The sequence below is a fragment of the Durio zibethinus genome, chromosome 4 (assembly GCF_047325235.1).
Source record: "Durio zibethinus cultivar Kanyao isolate XHJ-2024 chromosome 4, ASM4732523v1, whole genome shotgun sequence".
Classification (NCBI taxonomy): Eukaryota; Viridiplantae; Streptophyta; class Magnoliopsida; order Malvales; family Malvaceae; genus Durio; species Durio zibethinus.
The window spans coordinates 21,004,904-21,028,348 of NC_143165.1; positions in this window are offsets into that span (position 1 = coordinate 21,004,904).

Below are 23,445 nucleotides of genomic sequence, written 5' to 3' on the forward strand. Positions count from 1 at the left end.
TTAGTTTAGAATATTAAATAATTTAATAGATCATAATGATATTATTTTGATTTATTATTTTGAAAATATAGTTTTTTATGCTTTTAACTATTAATCATTAAATCATTAAATTAGTTATGAAAAGTAAATTTTACGTATATAATTATTTTATTATAATTAAGTTAATAATTGCTTGTTATTAATAATCAAATATTAATGTTATTTTATTAAAAATAAATTATTAATATTTCAAACATTAATAAGTAAAAGATTTCATAATTGAAATTATAAATTATCACATGAGGGTAGATTTGATCAATTTTATAATAAATTTGTATTATTTTATTCAAAAAAAGCTTATATGAACAAAAAAAATTATTTTACGACAAAACAAAAAGTTATAATGATTTCAAATAGATAAATGTTCAAATAGTCATAATTATTTAAACTTGATTGATAAAAATATTCATTTTTAATATTTGTTAATTTATTTTAATTAATAACTATATTAATAATAGTAATATACTAAATATTCATAACTAATTTTGGATAACAAAATTACTAATATTATAAAAATATTATAATTATTATATTATAATAATATTAATTATTAGTAATGTTATAAATATTAATATAATAAATTAAATAATGACAATATTAATTAGTAGTTTAATAATAATATAATAATACTAATTACAATTGATTATTAAACTATTAATCAGTAAATAATTAAATGTTATTATAAAAATCAATAATAATTAATAATTAATAAACAAATAAAATTAATATTATACTTTAATTATAAAACTTGATAATGAACATTTAAATGACAAACAATATTAAATAATTATTATAATATATGCTCTAGACAATTTTTAATTTAATAATTATATAAAATTGTTAATGTTAATATAACATTTAACTATTTAAATCCTGATTTATATAATAATTAGAACTCTATTTTATTATACAAGCAATTATTTGTATATTAGTAATAATCGATATTAACAAGCAATTTTATAATATATCAACTTATATATTAATAATTTAGATAATTATTCTATTTTAAAATTATTATTATTATTTGAAATAAAATAATATTACTTTTTAAATTTGTTCAATAAAAAAATTTAATTTTTTAAACTTTTGCTTATTAATTTTGGAAATATTAAGAAATTAGTATTATTTTATTCTAGATAAGTTTTTATAAACTGAAATAATTTTTTTATGTCAAAACAAAAGGTCATAACGATTTTAAATAAATAATTATTCAAATAGTCATAACTATTTGAACTTGTTTGATAAAGGGATTTTATTTTTTCAAATCTTTTGCTTATAAATTTTTCAAATGTTAATAAATTTGAATTATTTTATTTTGAATAAACAAAAGGTTAGAACAATTTCAAATAGATAATTATTCTAATAGTTTTAACTATTTGAACTGGTTCGGCAAACATATTTATTTTTTAATCTATATATGTACTTAATTCTAATAGTCTATTTATATTCTATTATAAATTTAATTAATTTATAATAAATTAGTTTTAAATTTTTTTAAATCTCTTATTAATCTTCAAAATATCAATAGATCGGTATTATTTTATTTTGAATAATTTTTAATGAACAGAAACAATTATTTTATGACAAAAAAAGTTCATAACTATTTAAAACAGATAATTGTTCAAATGGACATAACTATTTAGACTTATTTAGTAAATAGATTTATTTTTTAAATCTCCTACCTACTAACTTTCAAAGTGTTAATCAATTAGTATTATTTTATTCCAAATAAACTTGTATGAATAGAAACAATTGTTTTAGGACAAAACAAAATATCATAACTATTTGAAATAAAAAATTGTTCAAACAGTCATAACAATTTGAATTATTTTATTTCAAATATGCTTGTATAAATGGAAACAATTGGTTTATGACAAAACAAATGGTCATAATTATTTGAAATAGATAATTGTTCAAAGATAACTATAATAAATAAAATTTTAATTATAAAACAATTTATATAATAAATAGTATATAATACTATTTATATTTAAGTTATTATTCATAAAACTATTATAAATTTTAATAGAATTATAATATAAATTATAAATTAAGAAAATTAAATATAATGTTATAACTATAACATACATTATAATATATTATAATTTTATTAGGCCATAATCATTTGATCTGATTTGGTTATAAGTTATACTTTATTAATAATAGTAATATTTTTATATATAATAATAAATTAATAAAGTATAATAATATCTCAATTATAATACAAATTTAAAATATATAAGTTATTAAATAATATATTAATATATTATTTACTAATAATTATTAATGTTATAATATAGTATTATTAATTAATTAATAATATTTATATGAAATATAAATTTATCCAAAAATGGATTATAAAATATAATTTTTATAATTATATTATAATAAATATAATATATAATATAATAATTATAATGGTTTAATAATCCATAACCAAATAATAATAATAATAATAATAATAATAATAATAATAATAATATATTATATTAATTACTCATTAATAAAATAATTTATTAGCGACCCGATCGAAATACATCCTCCATATCTCTTCATCATCTTCCTTGAACTCTGAGATGGCCATTAGTTCCTCATCTAGAAAATCAAGCTTGTTATTAACAATTGTAATAAGTTTATAATACTAATTAAAAACTAAATAGATTATAATAATTTTTTTACTTATTCACTTAGAAAATATTAATTATAATATATCATTAACTATTAATAATTTAAATATAAATATAAAATATAAAATAATTATTATATCATAAAAATTATGAAATAATAGAATTAATAAATTCTTGTTTATCATATAAGTAATACTATAAATAACTATTAATTATTGTTATAATTATTTAACCTAATATAATTATATTATTATTTATTACAGTAATTTAATTAGATAATATATACAATAATAAAATATCGTTAATTATTAACAATTGTAATAATTATATATAATAATTATATATAATTATACTTAATATAGTTTATTAATAATATTATAATATTAATTGAACTTATTATATTAATTTATTAATATAAATTAATTATATGTATAATTATTAGTATAAACAATATAGATTTTAATATAATAAATTTATCTTTAATAAATTAATATATAATTTATAGTATTATAATTTAATAAATATAATCATAAAATAATATAGATTATGTATTATAATTATAATTATATCACTAGAGAAATTATATATTAAATTATTAATTATATAATATAATAATGAATATATATAATATAAATAATTAGATTATAAATTATAATTAAAAAATATATATAAATAATTGTTCAAATAGTCATAACTATTTGAACTTAATCGGAAAATAGATTTATTTTTTTATATCTTTTGCTTATTAATTTTTTGAATGTTAATAATTAAATTTTTTAAATATTTAAATTTAAATATTTAAATTTTATTATTTAATTATCGATATTTATTAATAAATATCAGATTATTATCGATAATTATCGATATTTATTAATATGACAATTTAAAATTAGTTATTTATAATAATTATATTAAACTTAATTAATAATTAACAATCTTAATTATTAAATATAATTAATAAGTAATATAAATAAAATGTTAAAAAATTAACAAATATTAAAAAAATTTTAATAATTAATAACTTAATTATCTATTTAATATTGTTATTAAATTTAATATTAAATTATTATAATTTACAATATAAATTTATAACATATTTGTTAATATTTATATTAACATATTTTGTCTGTTTATTATCAGATTCTAATATAACTAATTGATTATTTATAAATTATGTTTATAAATAGCTATAACCAATTATTAATTATTAATAATAGTAATTGTAACTAAAAATTGTTAAAATAATTAATTTATATTTTATTATTAATATAAATTTGTACTATAATAATTAGTATATTAATAGAAACTATATTTATGTGTAAAATATTATATCAAATAATATTAGTATAAAAATATTAAATAATCAAAATTTAAATTAGATTAGTATTAACTAATTTACTAATTATAATATATTTAATTTATAATAATTATATAATAAATAATGAATACAATTATTATTTATAATTTATGAGGAGAACAATTACTCATTAATTCTCCAATTATATAGCATTAAATTTATCAATCTCAAATCGTTGAGATCTTTTTTGTCATAAAATAATTATTTTCGATCATAGAAGCTTATTTGGTTAAAAATATTACTAATTCAATAATATTTCAAAAATTAATAAGTAAGATATTTAAAAAATAAATTTGCTTGCGGAACCAATTCAAATAGTTAAAATGATTAGAATAATTATCTATTTTAGTAACAATAATTTATTAATTAAACAAATATTTATATAATTAAATGAATTAAATTTATATTATAAACAAATGCTCTATATTATGATATATTAATATAGAATATATTATATTTTTTATTATCTTTAAAACTATTTAATTATAACTAAATAATTAAATTTATTACTATACAATTATTACTACTAAATTAATAATAAATTTTATTATTTGTAGTAAATAATTTTTGAAAATATATTATCTATATTATAATAAAATAATATTATAACTAATTAAAGTACAGATTGCAAATAATAATATCAATATTAGGTATAATTATTCAAATAAATAATTGTCTATTATCTATTTCAAATAATTTAAATAATAGCTTATTATTTTATTATAGCTTATTATTATAACATTATTTATTACATTCTTAATTAAATAATAAAAATTTTAAATAGTGATAATTGTTGCAATTATGAAATAATTTATTATTAATAATAATACTAATTTATTACATTTTGTTTAAGTATTCTTAGTTATAATCTATACAGTTAATAATTTAATAAATTAAATTATTGAATTATATATTTAATAAGGATTTTAATAAATATTTAATTAGATTATATTAATTTATTTTATTTTATTTAAATCATGAATAATTAGGAATAATTAATTAGAACTTTGATTTATACATAATTATATAAATATATATACGTAAATTATCATAATTTATTATTATTTTAATAAATTAGCTAATTATTTCAAATAAATTATTAACTAAATACTAACATATAATATGAAATAATTTTAGTTTTTAAATCTCATTTTAAATTATTAATATTTCCTTGGCAAAAGCTCAACTCAACTAAAAAGTCTTATTGATTTACTCGGTTAAAAGAGTAACTCAAACAAAAAAGCTTAGTTTGATCAAGTTTCTTAGATAAAGTATTGACTCCACCAAATTGCCTTCATAAAAGGTTAGTTTAACTAAAAAAGCTCAACTCAGTCAAATTTCATTAATAAAATATTAGTTTTGCTAGCTCAACCAAAAATATTAACCCTAGTCAAAGTTAAATAGTTAACAAACAAAGTCAAATAACTATTTAGATCCCAACAGTCATCCACAGTACATGAATCATAAAATGACATTTTATCACGTCAATATCTCAAATCACTCGTGTCACTAAAAGGTTGGACAACAAAATATTTATTATAATATTCTATTAATAATAATTGTTATTAATATATAATTGATAATTAAACAAATTATAAATTTAAGTTATTTTAAATATAAAATATATTAATTAATATACTAATTTTATTATTAATTAATTTTTTTAATTAAATAATAGTATATTTACTTTAATGTAAATCTTAATATATTATAATCTAAGCAACAATTAATTAATTATATTTTAAACTATATAGTTAATTAAAATATAATCAATCTAAGCAATTGATGCATTTAATATTTAATATTAGATAAAAATATTAAATATATTTTTTAATAATATTTTAAACCGATTATAAATATATATTATTCTATCAAATAATTAATATTATTTAAATTATTTAAATTTAATTATTAATCTAGTTATATAATCCTAATTAGATTTATTTAATTAAATTAACAATTTTAAATTATTTTAATATCCAGTTGTATTAGTATCAATTATAATATAACTATTATCTATCTTAATTTATTTAAAAATTATATAATTATATTTAAATAATGTAATTTGTTATTTAAATAATAGTTATGACTATTTGAACAATATTAATTTATGAGAACATTACTATTTTTATTGTATTATCTAATAATTTAATTAGATAATATATAAATATTATATTTATATTTAATATTTTAGTTCAATTATCTAAACTTATATTAATTGAATAAAAAATTATTTTAATATTTAAAAATATTAAATATGTTATTAATATAATATTTAATAATATAAATAGTTAATAATTTATTAAATTTCAATATATTTATTATTAAAATAATAATATCCTTACTTTAATTGATAGCAAAAGTATTGAAATTGATTATTAATAAATTGATTCTAGATTGAAAAATATTAGTAACTAATTGTCATAACATATATTATAAGCTTGTATGATTAGAAACAATTTGTTTTATGAGAAAACAAATATCATAGCAATTTGAGATTGATATTTGTTCAAATGGTCTTAACTGTTTGAATAACTATTAACAAAATTGTCACTTAAAATAGCTAATTTATAATAAATCAATTTTTCTACGATTACTATTGCTTATTTAAACAAAATTTAATATTAATTATAATTAGCTATTTTATTATATAATAAAATATTATTATAAAAATTAAAAATACATCAATAATTAATATATAATAATTAATTATTAGTAATTTTAAATATTTAATATAAAATATTAATTACCATTATAATTATAATTTTATAAATTATAAATAATTTATTATTAACAAAATATAATAATTATTATATTATATTTTATTATAAATATATAAAATTAGTTAAATAAAATATTTTATTTTGATAAGGAAAGAATCATATCAATAATTTTATTACATTCAAATAATTCTATTATTTGAAATTTTAATATTTTTTCAATAACATTTTATTAAATATTATAGTTTAAATTATATAATAGCTAATAATATATTGTTAGCTATAAACAAATTAAAAAATTAATAATTTTTTAAATTATTAAATATAATTTATTTAATATTACAAAACTATTATTAAACTAACAATAATTAAAATTTTTATTATGGATTATTATGGATAATTTATATATTTAAATTAATATATCTATTCTATATATAATAATTAGTTACTAATAACTAAGATTAAAAAAAATTTATTTAATAAAATATAATAATTTAATATAAATTAGTTATTTGTATAATATTATTAATGTATAAAATTATATTTAATAGGTAATTAATTATCTAACAATTATTAAAATACTATAATTCAAATATGAATTATTGGATTAGAACTAATGGCCTTTTGTTACAAATTAAAAACTAATTAATTAAGTAATTAATATATTAAAGATAGTATTATAGAATTAAAACAATTATAGTAATAATATATATTATTTTAATTATAATTAAAATATATTATATTTAAATATAATATAATATACATGTCAAATATGTATTATATTTTTAATACATATAATAATTAATAATTGTTATATTATATAATTATTTTTATTTAAACTATTCAAATAATAGTACTAATCGATAGTATATATTCCTAAGTATAAATATTTATTAGTACATTATAATAAATATATTATAATATTATAATAAAATAGTTATTTTATTTTGGATAAACTTTATTAATAATTATAATAGAAATTATTAATAAAGTTATTAATATTATAAAAATATTAATTATTTTTTATTTAATAATTTAAACTTATATTATATTAATTGAATTAAATATTAATAGTAATTATTAATATTTATGATAAATTAAAATTTATAACAGTTTATTATTTACTCTAATAATTTATATAATTTTAATATTAATAAAATTATTATTTAATTAATTTTAATATAATTATTATTATATTTCATATTGTAATATTATAATTATATAATATTATAACTATTATTAATAGTTATAATTTAATAATTTATATATTAAAAATATATTAATAGTTAAGGTCATAACTTAATTATAAATTTATAGTAATAATTTATAACTTATATTGATATAATTAATATTAATTATTATGAATAATTTATTAATAATATTAATAGTTATTTATTTATTTAATTATAATTAAGTATATTATTATATACTATAATTGTTTACTTTATATATTAATTATTAACATACTTATAATATTTTAATTATCATGGATCAAATAAATAATAGAATAAATTATATTAATTAATAAGTAATTAAATATTTTAAGAGTACCAATAATATTAACTAATCGATAATTAGTTAATATATTATAATTTTTATCATAACATGTATTTTAATATAATAAGTTAAATATTAATTATTAAATTTATAAACAATAAATAAATAATAATATAGAACAAGTTCAAATAGTTATGACTATTTGAATAATTATTTATTTAAAATTATTATGACCTTTTGTTTTGACATAAAAGAATTGTTTCAATTTATAAAAAACTTATCTAGAATAAAATAATACTAATTTCTTAATATTTCCAAAATTAATAAGCAAAAGTTTTAAAAAATAAATTTATTTATCAAACAAATTTAAAAAGGTAATATTATTTTATTTCAAATAATAATAATAATTAAAAAAAAGAATAATTATCTAAATTATTAATATATAAATTGATATATTATAAAATTGCTTGTTAATATCGATTATTACTAATTATTATAGTCATTTAATCCAAAATTATAAATTTAAATAATTATTGTCAATTAGTTATAAGATAACTAAATATATTTTTGGATAAATTTATATTTCATATAAATATTATTAATTAATTACTAATACTAATAGTATTATGGTTCAATTATTAATTATTAATAGATACATTTATTAATAATTTATAATTATTAAATATTATTAATTATAATTATAATATTAAATTGATAAATTATAAAAATATTATTTATCTAAAATATTAATAACCTCTTAAATTATAATATATATTAACATAAATTATTTAATTAATATAACTATATTAATAAATTATTTTAGTTTATGTATTTAAATTATTATAATTTATTAATTTAATATTAAACAATATAATTATAATTTAATAATTTATTATTAAATTAATTAATTATAAAATTAGTATATTAATGATTAATTTAATATTAGATCTATTTTGATTATATTATTGATAATACTTTAATCAAAAGTAATAATGTTAATTAGATTAGTAAATTAATTATAATATTAAGTTTATAAGTTAATGGTTAATGATACTCTATACTTATAGTAATCTAAATTTATTAATAAATTTATAATTTATATTAATATAAATTTTAAATAATTTATATAATATTATGATTTATAATAGAATACAAATATAGTATAATTATTTGATTAAATGACTATAATAATAAAACTTATGAATAGTTCAATCCCTATTAACTTGTTAAATAATTATAATTAATATAATTAAATCCCTTAAGAAATTATTAATTATATTCATATAAACTAATGTTTAACATAATTCATAATTAATTATAAGTAATTAATAATATTAATAAATAAATAATTTATATAAATTATTTGATAATTTACAAATTGTTTAATACAATATAATTATTAATAAAACTAACACAATTAAATAAATAACAAAATAGTATATTAAATTATTATAATTAATTAATTATAAATCTATAATTAAATTTAGTATTAAATTTAATTTATAATACTTCATATTATTATATAATTTTTTAATTTATTCATTATAAATTTTATAATTAACTAATAAATATTAACATATGTATATATGTTAAATAAATTATTATTTAATTAATTAACTATTTAAAATATTAATAATTTTAATATTTATTAATAAATTAATTAATATAACTATTATCTATTATAAAATTATAATCAATAATATTTATTTAAAAATTAATAACTATTTGATTATACTTATAAAAATTAAGTATAAGTTTTAATAATAAATAGTATAGATAATTTATAAAATATTATTAAATTTTGATAAACTGATTATTTTTTAAATCTCCAACCTATTAATTTTTGAAATTTTAATAAAGTAATATTATTTTATTTTGGATAAGCTTTATAAATAAATGTTATTATAATTATATCATTATTTTCAGTTACAAAAAGTAATAACGATTTGAAATAAATAAATAATTATTGACAATGAGCCAATATTTATTAATATATATAATTATATAAATAGTAAATTATAATAATATATATCAAAACTTTATTTATGTTTAATTATGTTAATATAGTTAATAATATATGATTAAATAGTTTATTAAATATAATTAATATATTTTATATAACTAATTAATATAATTAACTAATATTATATTATATATAGTATTATAATATTATAATATATATTTGATTAATATATTAATCAATTTATAATCAAATTATAATACAAGTTATAAAATAAAATAAAATTTATGTTTCTATAATATAATATTCAAATTACTCCATTAAGTTATTTTTTTTGTACTTTATATATAATTATAATGTATATAATTATAAATTATAATCATATAATTATGTTAGAATTATGTTATTTCGAATAAGTTTGTATAAACAGAAACAATTGTTTTGTGACTTATAATAATCCAAAATTATTATTTAATAAATTTAATAATATTAAATTATTATAATATATAATTATATAATATTAGATTATATTAGTTAAGTTATTTAACTTAATCAATTATAATATTTCATATCAATATTATAGTGTAAATAAATATATAGTTTAAATAGTTTGTTAAAATTTTAAATTATACTATTAATTATATATCTTAATAATTATTAAAGTTACTAACAATATATAATATAATTAATATTTATTAATTAACAAATTAATTAATTATATTATAAAAAAAGTATAATTATAATTTAACTCATATGAATTATTTAAATATTAATCATAATAATAATATATAATTTATTATTTATTAATCTAAATAAATTAGATTTAATATTTAAAATTAATATATATTATAGTATTAAATATAACTAGTAAAAATATATTTAATAATAATTATTACAATATTTGTTAAATATTTTGAAAATTAATAAATATAATTATTTATTTATTAGTTATATTAAATTAAAATCAATAATTCATATTAATATCTTTATTTTATTATCATACAAGCTTAATCATAATATAATTTATCTAATAATTATGGTTTAATTAATAAAATATATAATTATTATCCAATAATTGGGTTTAATAAATAAGCATATTGAACAAATAATTTTCTTAATAAAATTATAATCTATTAAATAATAATGATTAGTCTTAATAATTTGATTAATTTAAATATTAATTAGAACAATTAATTATTACTATATATAATAACTATATTATATAAGAATAATAATTTTAATAAAAATATTATAATTATTAAAATTATCAATAATAATTTATTAATTATTTTAAAATTATCATTTTAAATTAATTTAACAAAATAGCTTTATTTTCTAAAATTTCACTTATTGATTTTTGAAATATTAATAAATTTATATTATTTTATTCAAAATACACTTGCATGAATAAAACCAATTGTTTTATGACAAAACAAAATGTCATAATGTTTTGAAATAGATAATTGTTTAGACAGTCATAACTATTTCAACTTGATCGATAAGAAACAATTATTTTACAACAAAATAAAATATCATAACAATTTGAAATAGATAATAATTCAAATGGACATGACTATTTGAACTAGTTTGGTAAACTAATTAATTTTTTAAATCTTCAACTTATTAATTTTTAGAATGTTAATATATTAGTATTATTTTATTCCAAATAAACTTGCATGAATAGAAACAATTGTTTTATAACAAACAAAATATCATAATGATTTGAAATAAATAATTGTTCAAACAATCATAACTATTTGAACTTACTCGATAAACAAATTTATTTTTTAAATCTTTTACTTATTAATTTTGGAATATTAATTAATTAGAATTATTTTATTTCAAATAAGCTTGTTTGAACAGAAACAATTGGCTTATGACAAAACAAATGGTCATAATGATTTGAAATAAAAATTGTTCAAATAGTCATAACTATTTGAATGTGTTCAGAAAACAACTTTATTTTCTAAAATTATACTTACTAATTTTTGGAATATTAATAAATTTATATTATTTTATTCAAAATACACTTGCATGTACAGAACCAATTGTTTTATGATAAAACAAAATGTCATAATGTTTTGAAATAGATAATTGTTTAGATAGTCCTAACTATTTCAACTTGATCGATAAGAAAATTCATTTTTAAAATTCTGTTACTCTTTAATTTTTGAAATATTATTTTATCTCAAATAGGCTAATATGAACTGAAGCAATTATTTTATTACAAAACAAAAGCTCATGATGATTTGAAATAGATTATTATTCAAATACTCATGACTATTTAAACTTGTTCGGCAAACATATTTGTTTTTTATATCTTTTACTTATAAATTGTCAAAATATTAATAAATTAATATTATTTTATTCCAATAAGCTACTATGAACAAAAACAATTGTTTTATGACAAAACAAAAAGTCATAATAATTTGAAATAAATAATTATTCAAATAGTCATAACGATTTGAACTTGTTACTTAAATTAATATCTATATCATTTAAATAATTACATTTAAATATTAATTAAAATATTAATATTTACTGATTAATAGTTTAAATGAACATTTAAAAATATTATTATAGTTTATCATTTATTATTGTTAGTTATTTAAATAAAAATTATATAAGCATATAATCTTAATAATATATATGATAAATAAAATATTTAATATATTATAATTATTTATTTTTAACATATTATAAATAAAATTAATATATTAATCAAATATAATTATAACATTTATTAAACATTAATAAATTATTTATTAATCGATAACAATAAACTATTTAATAATTTAAATAATAATAAAATTTAATTTATTAATTATAACAATATTAACCATTAATATATTAATCAAATATAATTAGTTAATATAATAATTGATATTATTATTATCAATAATAATTAATTAAAATTATTATATACTATTATTTGAAATAGTTATTAATATTAATATTATTCATTATGATTAATTATTTAGTGTTAATAATTATTAATATACATTATATTGTATTAATAATTATTTTTAAATAATATAAATCATATTATATAAAGTATAATAATATGCTAGTAATTATATAAAACATTTTATAATTGAAATATTATTCAAATAATATTAAATTCAAATACTAATAAAATATTTATAATTATTATTTAATATTAATTATTTAAAAAAATATTAACTATAATTATTAATAAATAAATAATTGTTATTTATAAATATATATTCAATTTAATATTTGAATTGGTAAACATATTCACTTTTTAAATCACTTACTTATTTGAATTTGTTTGGTAAACATATTTATTTTTTAAATCTCTTTCATATTAATTTTCCAAATGTTAATAAATTAATATTAATTTATTCTGAATAAACTTGTATGAATTGAAACAATTTTTTATGACTAAAAAAAAGATCAAAATGATATGAAATAGATAATTATTCTAATAATTTTAACCATTTAAACTGATTCAGTAAACAAATTTATTTTTTAAATCTCTTATTAATTTTCAAAATATTATTAAATTTCAAATAAGCTTGTACAAACAAAACAATTGTTTTACGTTGAAAGAAAATGTCATAATGATTTTGAATCTATTATTGCACTAATAATAGATTTTGAAATAAATTATTATTTAAAATAATAATGCTTATAATTAAAATAAGTTTTTTTAATAATATTATTTTTAATAAATAATATGACAATTAATATTATTGTTTATTAATTAAATATTAATTAATATTTAATTGAATCAACAAAAATATAAATACAAGAATAAACTTTAAAACATAGCTTGTTTTATTAAAAAATTCATAATATATAATTAATAAGTTTATTAATTTATAAATTAATTTGTAATGTGATAAAATATCATTTTATAATTGTTAAATGACTTATGATAATGTTAACATATAATATTAATCATAATATTTTTAGTATATTAATAATGGTTAATATTAAACAAGATAAATTTGATATAATTATGAATAGATAATTGTTCAAATAGTCTTATAATAATAATAATATTATTATTATTATTATAAATATTAATAATAATATTTGATTATTATTATTTATTATAATATTAGGAATAAAGTAACTATTTATTACTTATAATCTTATATAATTTAATTAAATGATTAAATTAATATAAACTAAATAAATATTTTATTAATTATCATAATTATTTTATCAATAATCCAAAAAATTAATCATTATTAATTATTAATAATGTATATTTATATTAATAAAAATATTATATTCATTAATTATAATAAATAATAATTATTTATTATTTACTTAATACAATTTGGATTAATTGTACTAGTTTAATAAGGTAAATATTTATAATTAATATTTAAATTATAAATATTAATAATTATTTTTATGAATATTTTAATAATCAATTTATTAATTATTATTTTAATAAATTAATAATAATAATATTATATTATTATTACTAGTAACATATATAGATATTATAGTCTAAATATTAATTTATTAGTAATTTATTATTAACTAATCGATAAAATTATTAATTAATTTTAATAATTTTAAACAATAGTAAACAAATTATATTAAATAATTTGACTTTTAGTTATATTCAAATACTACTATAATATTATTAAATTAATACAATAATAATTGTTTATAAATTATTAGTCCAAATTATCTTTAATATAATAATTGAATGGGAATGTTTATCATTATTAATAGTTATAATTATAAATTAATATTATAATTATTATATATTAAATAGTTTTGTTATTAAACTATTACATAACAATTATATAATTAATTAACTTATTAAACTAATATCTAATTAACTATTATTTAATTTACATTTAATTAAAGTTTAATTATTAAATAACTAAGATTTAAATGTTCAAATAATATTATTATTTAATAATAATTTAGTTTAATTATTATCAATAATTATTAAGTTATAAAAATATATTTATTATTAATATTTGATAATATATTAAACTATTACTAATTGATAATTAATAATTATATAACATTTAAATGGGTTATTTATTTAATTATTTTATGTATTATTATAATAATATTATAATTAAATTTATTACAATTATCGATCATATTATTTAAAGTTAAATTATAATGTTCAAACTAATACATTGAGTCATTGATTCAGATAATTATTACTATTTAGAATTGTAATTAAGTATCATAATAAAATTATTAATTAAAATATCAAATTAAATTATATTTGATCTATTTTGTAATTAATAAATATAATTATTACCAGTTCATATTAATTTATTTTATTTTGAATACTAACAACCTCAAGTATATATGAAAAAAGGATGGGAGCACTAATATTGCTTAGTGTTTATTCAAAATTTTTATATTTTTAGTATGAGCTTTTATTGAAAGAAAGGCAGCATTTATGAATAAAGAAAGGCGATAACCACTCAAGGTACAAAAAAGAGCAGCTAAGACAACCTGCACCATAAGAAGCCTAAAGAATTGAATCTAGTAAGAAAAAGTTCTAAAAGACCACATCCATGTGCTAAAAAAGCTATGTGGACACTGAATTGAAGCTATGTGGACACTCAAGTATATATGAAAAAAGGATGGGAGCACTAATATTGCTTAGTGTTTATTCAAAATTTTCATATTTTTAGTATAAGCTTCTATTGAAAGAAAGGTAGCATTTATGAATAAAGAAAGGCGATAGCCACTCAAGGTACATAAAAAAGCAGCTAAGACAACCTGCACTATAAGAAGCCTAAAGAATTGAATCTAGTAAGAAAAAGTTCTAAAAAACCACATCCATGATTGTGGACACTGAATTTAGTCTGGGATTTTTTTCAATACAGTTGATCCAGGGCTCATTTGTGAACATGGGCTAAGACCATTTAGGAGGACCATTTACAATCCATAAAGAGCTCACAAGTTTGCCTATTCAAAATTTAAAGTCAAATTTGATCAAACAAAGTCAAAATTACACAAAAATTGATCAAAATGGATAAGAACCCAAAACAATTTTGAAAATTTACACCATAATAGAAATCATTATGGTTTAAAATTAATTTTGAATTTTTTAAAATACTAAAATTTTCATCGTGCCTTGATAAGGGTAAAATTACTAAAACACCCTTCTAAGAGGTATTTTTGTAAATTGACCTTCTTGAGCTTGGATTTTGTGAAACATTTTAGATCTTAATTTTATAATATTTCATGATTTTAAGTGCATTTAATATCACAATAGTACCCCCGAAAAGGTAAAAATAACCAAAATACTCTTATAGGGATGTTTTCGTAATTTGGCTTTTTCAAGCTTTATTTTTTGTGAAACATTTCAGATCTTAATTTCATAATATTTTATGCTTTTTGGTTGGTCTGAAATCATACCAGTACCTCAGGAAGTGTGAAATTACCAAAATACTCTTATAGTGGTATTTTTGTAATTTGGCTTTTTTGATCTCGAAATTTCACAAAACTTTTTAGATCTCAATTCTATAATATTTCATGATTTTTATCGCTTTAAAATCTCAAAAAATGATCATAGGAACATTGATTTCTAAGAAATGACTATAAATACTAAAACTTTACACTATGGGTAAAATAATCTTTTTATGGGTTTGTGGGACATAAAAATTCAACCTTTGATATGTTTAATATGGGCCATTGGATCTTTTGCTAACTTTTGATCCAAGGACCAAAGGTGGCTCCTTGGAAAAATAGAAAAGGAGAAATTTTGGCCTTTGAAGGAGATTCTCATTGGTCAAGATTGAGATCTTGATTTCTTGGAGGCTCTACCAAATAAAAAAAGACTAGAAGCTACTAGAAAATGGTAGAGGAAGGAGAGGCATCTAAAAAAAAGAGAGAGAGAACACAAATGAAAAAAAAAAGAGAAGAGAGCTGAAAAGAGAAAATTTTTAAAGGTGAGACAGCCCACACAAAGGGCATATGCTGCCATTTGCATCTCTATTTTTTACACTATTCTTACACCATTCATGATCTTTTCTGTAAAATGTTTCTTTTGCTCCTTACATGTTTTTTTTTTGTGTGAATGTTGATAAATTTTAAAGCTTTACATATTCTTTATTTTTTTACCAAATAGTTAAAGTTTCATTTCTTGTTTTCTGGTTCAATCAAATGCTCCATGCCTCTTCTAATGGTAGCTATAGCAATCGGTTTCATCCCATAAAGTCTTGACAAGTCCTTTTTTCTTCCATCTTTCATGGCCATCCTTTAGTTAGTATGAGTTAAAAAAAAAAAAAAGACTTGGACAACTGTTACCAAACCATGCTGCTTAGCTTCTTGAAGCAGTCATGATTTAGATGTTTTATGTATATAGCCCCTTCTATTTTGATGTGGAAAGAAGGCTTTAACAGAAGGTGGTTTCTAAAGTAAAAAGGTAAGTTGTTAAACGTAGAAGGGTTTAAAAGTTTAAGTGTTCTTTTTTTTCCACTTCTTTGTTTCACGTTGAGGTCTTGCACAAGCCATAAAGCTTTAAGCTTTATGTTTTCTTCTAGTTTCTTTCTTCTATGTGGGATTTGTGTAGGTTGGTTCTTGTAAAAAATGGACAACTAAATGTAGACCAGTAGTACAAGCCTCATGTGTAGCTAGAATGTTCCTTTTTTTAGATGTGTTTTGCTTAGTTTTTTTCTTTTGTTTCCTATTTACTGTTTTGATTTATTTTGCTTGCTTACTTGCTGTTACGGTTTGATCTACCTATATGCTTGTTGTTTTAGTTTGGTTTACCTACATGTGTTGGCTGTTGCGGGTTGGTTTACTTTCATATATTTACTGTTTGGTATACCTATATGTGTTGACTATTTTGATTTAGGTTGCCTATATCTATTTATTGTTTCAATTAGGTTTACTGTATATGTTGGCTATTTCGATTTGGTTTGCCTACATATGTTGGCTATCTCGGTTTGGTTTGCCTACGGAAGTCACCTTATTCCATGCTTACTATTTAGAAGTTTATAGTTTTTATTATATATTTTTCATGCAAAGGTAGTTCATGGTGAAAAAAGAAAAAAATTGAAAGCTGCATTTCTTAAATGGTTTTGTATAATAGTAGGCATATTGCTTCTAATCATTTTGCTTGCATGTGGGGACCTCATCCAAAGCTTCATTTCTTAATTATTTTTATATTGCTTCCAACCATTCTGTTTGTATGTGAGGTAATAATGTAAGCATGTTTCTACTTATAGATATATACATGTTACTTGTAGATACTGCCAAGCCTTTTTTTTTTAAGGTTTAAGTATCTATGTTTTCCATTTTAGGTTAGGTACGGCTTGTCGGTGGACACCTTGATTGGTTTATCTTCATCCTCTTGTGTATTTCTTTCATTATTGTTAAAATTAAGATTTGTGTACTAATGTTTAAAGCTCCATATTTACTAGGTCATTCAATTATTCATGCTTCGATATTACTCTTTATGTCATGCATTTCCATGCATTTTTTTATATACCTACAAAGAAACAATAATAATAATAATAATAATAATAATAATAATAATAATAATAATAATAATATTTTTAAAGCAGGCAATAAATATTTATGAAATATATGAGTATAAAGATCCATTTTAGAAGAAATTATAAAAATGAGTTTGTTTCGAAAGTCTGCCTAAATGTTAGAGACTTTTAAAGAGGCTCATAAATTCTTAAAATTTAAAACCCGAACTTACCTAAAATCTCAAACTTGTTTTATGAGGATTTGCATGAAAACCTTTTATGAAATAATTTATTCTCGAATGCTGCTTAGATATTGAGGTATTCAGGAAATTTTATTTTATTAAGATTTTTCATACATTTTCGCTACTCATAATAAATCTGTTAAATTAACTAATAATAATTGCATGACATTTTTAAATATAAAAATTCGCACCCAAACTCTGCCTAGATATTGGAAAGTTTAAGTGGTTTCTTTATATTTGAAATTCCAGTTCTTAAATTCATACTTAATCATCATTTTGCATATGTTTTGTTCTTAAATTAATGTTAAAATTTATAATGCATATATATATGTTTGCTCTAGTAATTGATGTTTAACATTAATTATATTTTATTCAATTTTTTTACCACATCAAAATTTTTCTTAAAATCTTTATTTTTGAACAAATAAAATTAAAATAGTATTCTATGAAATATAATTGATCGATACTTTGCCTACATATTGAAGAGTTATTAATAATTATTATTTACATAGAATGTTATTTTATTATTTTTAGAAGGAATGTCATGGTAAATATTAAATGGAAAGACTACATTCGAATTTTGCTTTTATGTCAAAAACTTTGAGGATGTTCCTTTAATTTGAAGATTTTCTTAATATTCCTCTATAAAATATTTTTTTAACTAATTTTGTTTCTTACAAACAAAGGGAATTATAATTAAATTTCATATAGAAAACCATTTTTGTCCAAAATTATCAATAGCACATAATTAATTAGTACTGATTTTATGGGCATGGTAAGGATGCTAATCCTTCCCCACACGTAATCAACTCCTGAACCTGATCTTGTTTTTGCAAACCAAAATCATCTTTTTAATAAAGCTTTAAACCCATTTTATTGTTTTATTGAAAAGATATAATTTTTGAGTGGCCAATCACACCCTTAAAAAAGATTGTTGGTAAACTCTTTGTGTTTTTCACAATTTCTTTTAAACTTTTATGTCAACGAACAAGTCTCCGGACCGATACTTTACGACAATGACATACTAATCTTTATGTATATTTTACGAAATGCAACCAAGTATTACCTACAGCAAGACTAGTTCACACATTCTTTAGAAAGCTATTAACTAGTACACATCTTAGTGTATAATATCATCACTACAAGCATGTAATTGGATTGCACAATATAGAATCTTTACTTAAAATATTGATTGGCAAACCTCATAATAGAGGTAATTGATAGGTTCAATTTAATTCCTTTTCTAACACTTACAGATGAAAGGCATGACAGATTTACATATCAAATGTGTATATAATCGAAACTAACATGGTTTAATTATTAATGTGACATGACACTATAGTAGCAAAAAGACATTAAATAAAATTATTAAATTACACCATTTTACCATATAACTATAATTCTGACATCTGCAGGTTCCACAGATTTGACATGATGTAGACACTAATTTTGTCTAAGGTATTTTATTGTTTTAATCCAGGCTTGTATTAGTAATTGGATCAACTCTTCATTTTTCGAGCCTAACATATAGTTTATTTTTAAATACTTCGTATAAGGCTCAAAATGGCCCGATAAAAAGCCCAATCTTAAAAATAAAGTAATGGCAATAATAATAATAATAATAATAATAATAATAATAACAATAATAATAATAAGTATATAAATATATAAAATTTAAAATTAAATTTAAATTTTAAAATTTTAAAATTTTTAAAAAATTATTAATTAATAAATTAATAAATAATAGAAAAAGAAAAAGAAATAGGAAAAAATAAAATAAAAAAATAAACTTGGCCCAAAATTGGCTCAATCAAATTAGTGCCTACTATAACAACTATAACCAAATGAGAAGAGGCTGGAAATACATACATGTATAAAAGAAGGCCTTTTGGAACCGAAGGAGGGGCCCATTCAGTGTACAGTAGAAAGCCCTATGCATGCATGAAAGGAGGTGGCAAAGCAGGAAAACTGTTTCTTGCTACATGGACATGTATGTGCTGGAGAGGAAGAACTTGGAAGAAAAAAAAGGGTAAGCAGTTTCAAAAATACTTACATGTATGAGTTCTAGGCCCAGGTGATGTTGAGAATTGATAGTTGAAATGTTAAAGAGTAACTGCAAATAGAAAAAGCTCATAAAGAAGATAGCTTACAAGAATTTAAATAATAACAGAATATGATTATTGTATTGAAAGCGATAAAAGTTTACCACCAAGACTAGACATTAAGGGATACAGAAAACACCATCCTAAGAATCCTAATCAAGGATACAGAATAATAGAAGTTCACCACTTTAGGAAATCTACCTAAGAGATACAAAATTTGAAGAATAATTTAAAAGATTGCTTAAGGATAAAGAAAACTCTATTATGCCTTCTACCAAAGAATAATAGAAAATAAATAGGCTAGGAACATCCCTCAAAGCATGGAAACTTTCATATTGAATTGTTAGAATCATGCCTAAAATTAAGGGATTTGTATGTGAACCTATTTACTTTTATAGATTTCATACTAATGAATTTAACCATAATCTCATCCATCTTTATGCTCTTCTTTTTCTGTTAGTGTAAATACAATCTCCCTATTCTAGCCCATTTTATTTTTGTATTTATTTAGTGGATTTGGACCAAGGATATGCCTATCTTATTTTTTAATAAGTCCTCCTTAGTCTCAGCCTAATTTTTAAGATGTGTTGACACTCCGATGTCTTGAAGGACCAACTTTAAAATCAAACAAAATGAAAAAGAGAAATGTTTTTTTTGGTAAATGAAAGAAAAAATATTGTATATCCCAGTGGTAACAAACTATTTTTTGTGAAAAAAACTTATACTTTATGATGAAGTTTGATCGAGTTGAAGGACAATCCAAAAAAAATGAAAAGCATAAATCTTTTATGGGCAAACGAAAACAACATTATCGTGTATCCCAATAAATCTATTGTGCTTGGTATTTTGTGAGAAGAATTTATACTTTGATGATGGATGATGCAGATAATTGATGGTTGAAATGTTGAAGATTAATTACAAATAGAAAAACTCACAAAAAAGATAACTCACAAGAACTTGAATAATGACAAAATATTGTTATTGGATTAAAATGATATACATTCACCATCAAGACTAGACAGTAAGGGATACAGAAACACCATCCTAAGAATTCTAATCAAATATATAAAACTATAAAAGTTCATCACTCTAAAAAATTTACCTAAGAGATACAAAATTTGAGAACAATCTAAAAGATTGTTCAAGGATAAAACAAACTCTATTTTGCCTTCTACAAAGAATAACAAAAAAAAAAAAGTTTAGAAATATCCCTTCAAGTATAGGAGCTTCAAATATTGCCTTTTTTTTTTTGGATTGCTGAATTGATGGGATTGCTTTCAATCTCATCCTGCTGAAATGGTGCTTAAAATCATGAGATTGGTATGTGAACACAATAATATGTAGTGTGAACCCAACTAGCTATTCATTTACTATTGCAAATTACAACCTTACACATTGATAATATGCTTCATATTTGGTGTCTAGGTTCATCCATGAATCTATGAATCTCACCATAATCTCACCCATTTTCATACTTTTTTTTTTCTAGCTAGTGTGAATACAATTTCCCTCTATTCCAACACATCTTATTGCTACATTTATTTAGTGAATTTGCACCAAGGATAGACCCATTTTATTTTTGGATGTCCTTTTTAATTTCAGCCCAAATTATAAGATGTGTTAACACTCCGGTGTCAAACTTGGAAACCAAACAAAATAAATTAGAGAAAATGCCTTTTTTCGTAAACCAATCTTACCATCATCATTACCATTATTTTTAATCCTTACTATGTTAAATAGATTTTACCCATTTTGGGAAAAAAGTGCATAATTTCTTTAAAATGTAAGTATTTATACTTTTTCCATAATTTATGTCATTTTATCTTTTTTAATTTAAAGTATTTTTTAATTAAAATAAAGATGGAAAATCATTATATCTTTTATTCTCTTTCCTTTTATTATTTTTATAAACAAATAATTACAATAATTTTTTTCTTTTTTTTTTCACTTAGCTGTTTCATTTAAAAATTTTTAATTTTTAGAGAAATTTTCAAAAGCAACTATTAGGCGAAAAAATCACTATAAACTTTATGCACAAATTTCCACATCAAGCCATATATATTTATAGTTATGCTTCTAACTATAATATATATTTTTACATATTTGCCTCAATTGGAAAAATCTTTAAAAGATGAGATCTTGAATTGGTACTTATATAAGATGAGACTTTAAATTTTAAATTAATCTATAATTTAGATGTTAAAAGCTTGATTTAGCCTAGAACCAAAAAACAATACGATAAATTATAAAATAATAATTTGATTGGCAAAAAAGTCATAAAAGTTTTTAAATAAAAATTTAACAATCATTTAAGTTTTTGATATTTTATTATCACCAATTAAGCACTAAATTTTTTATTTTGAATTAGTTAAATTCTTAAATATTTATTTTTATTTAATTAAACTTTTAAATATTTATTTTTATTTAATTAAACCTTTTATTATAAAAAAGATTCAA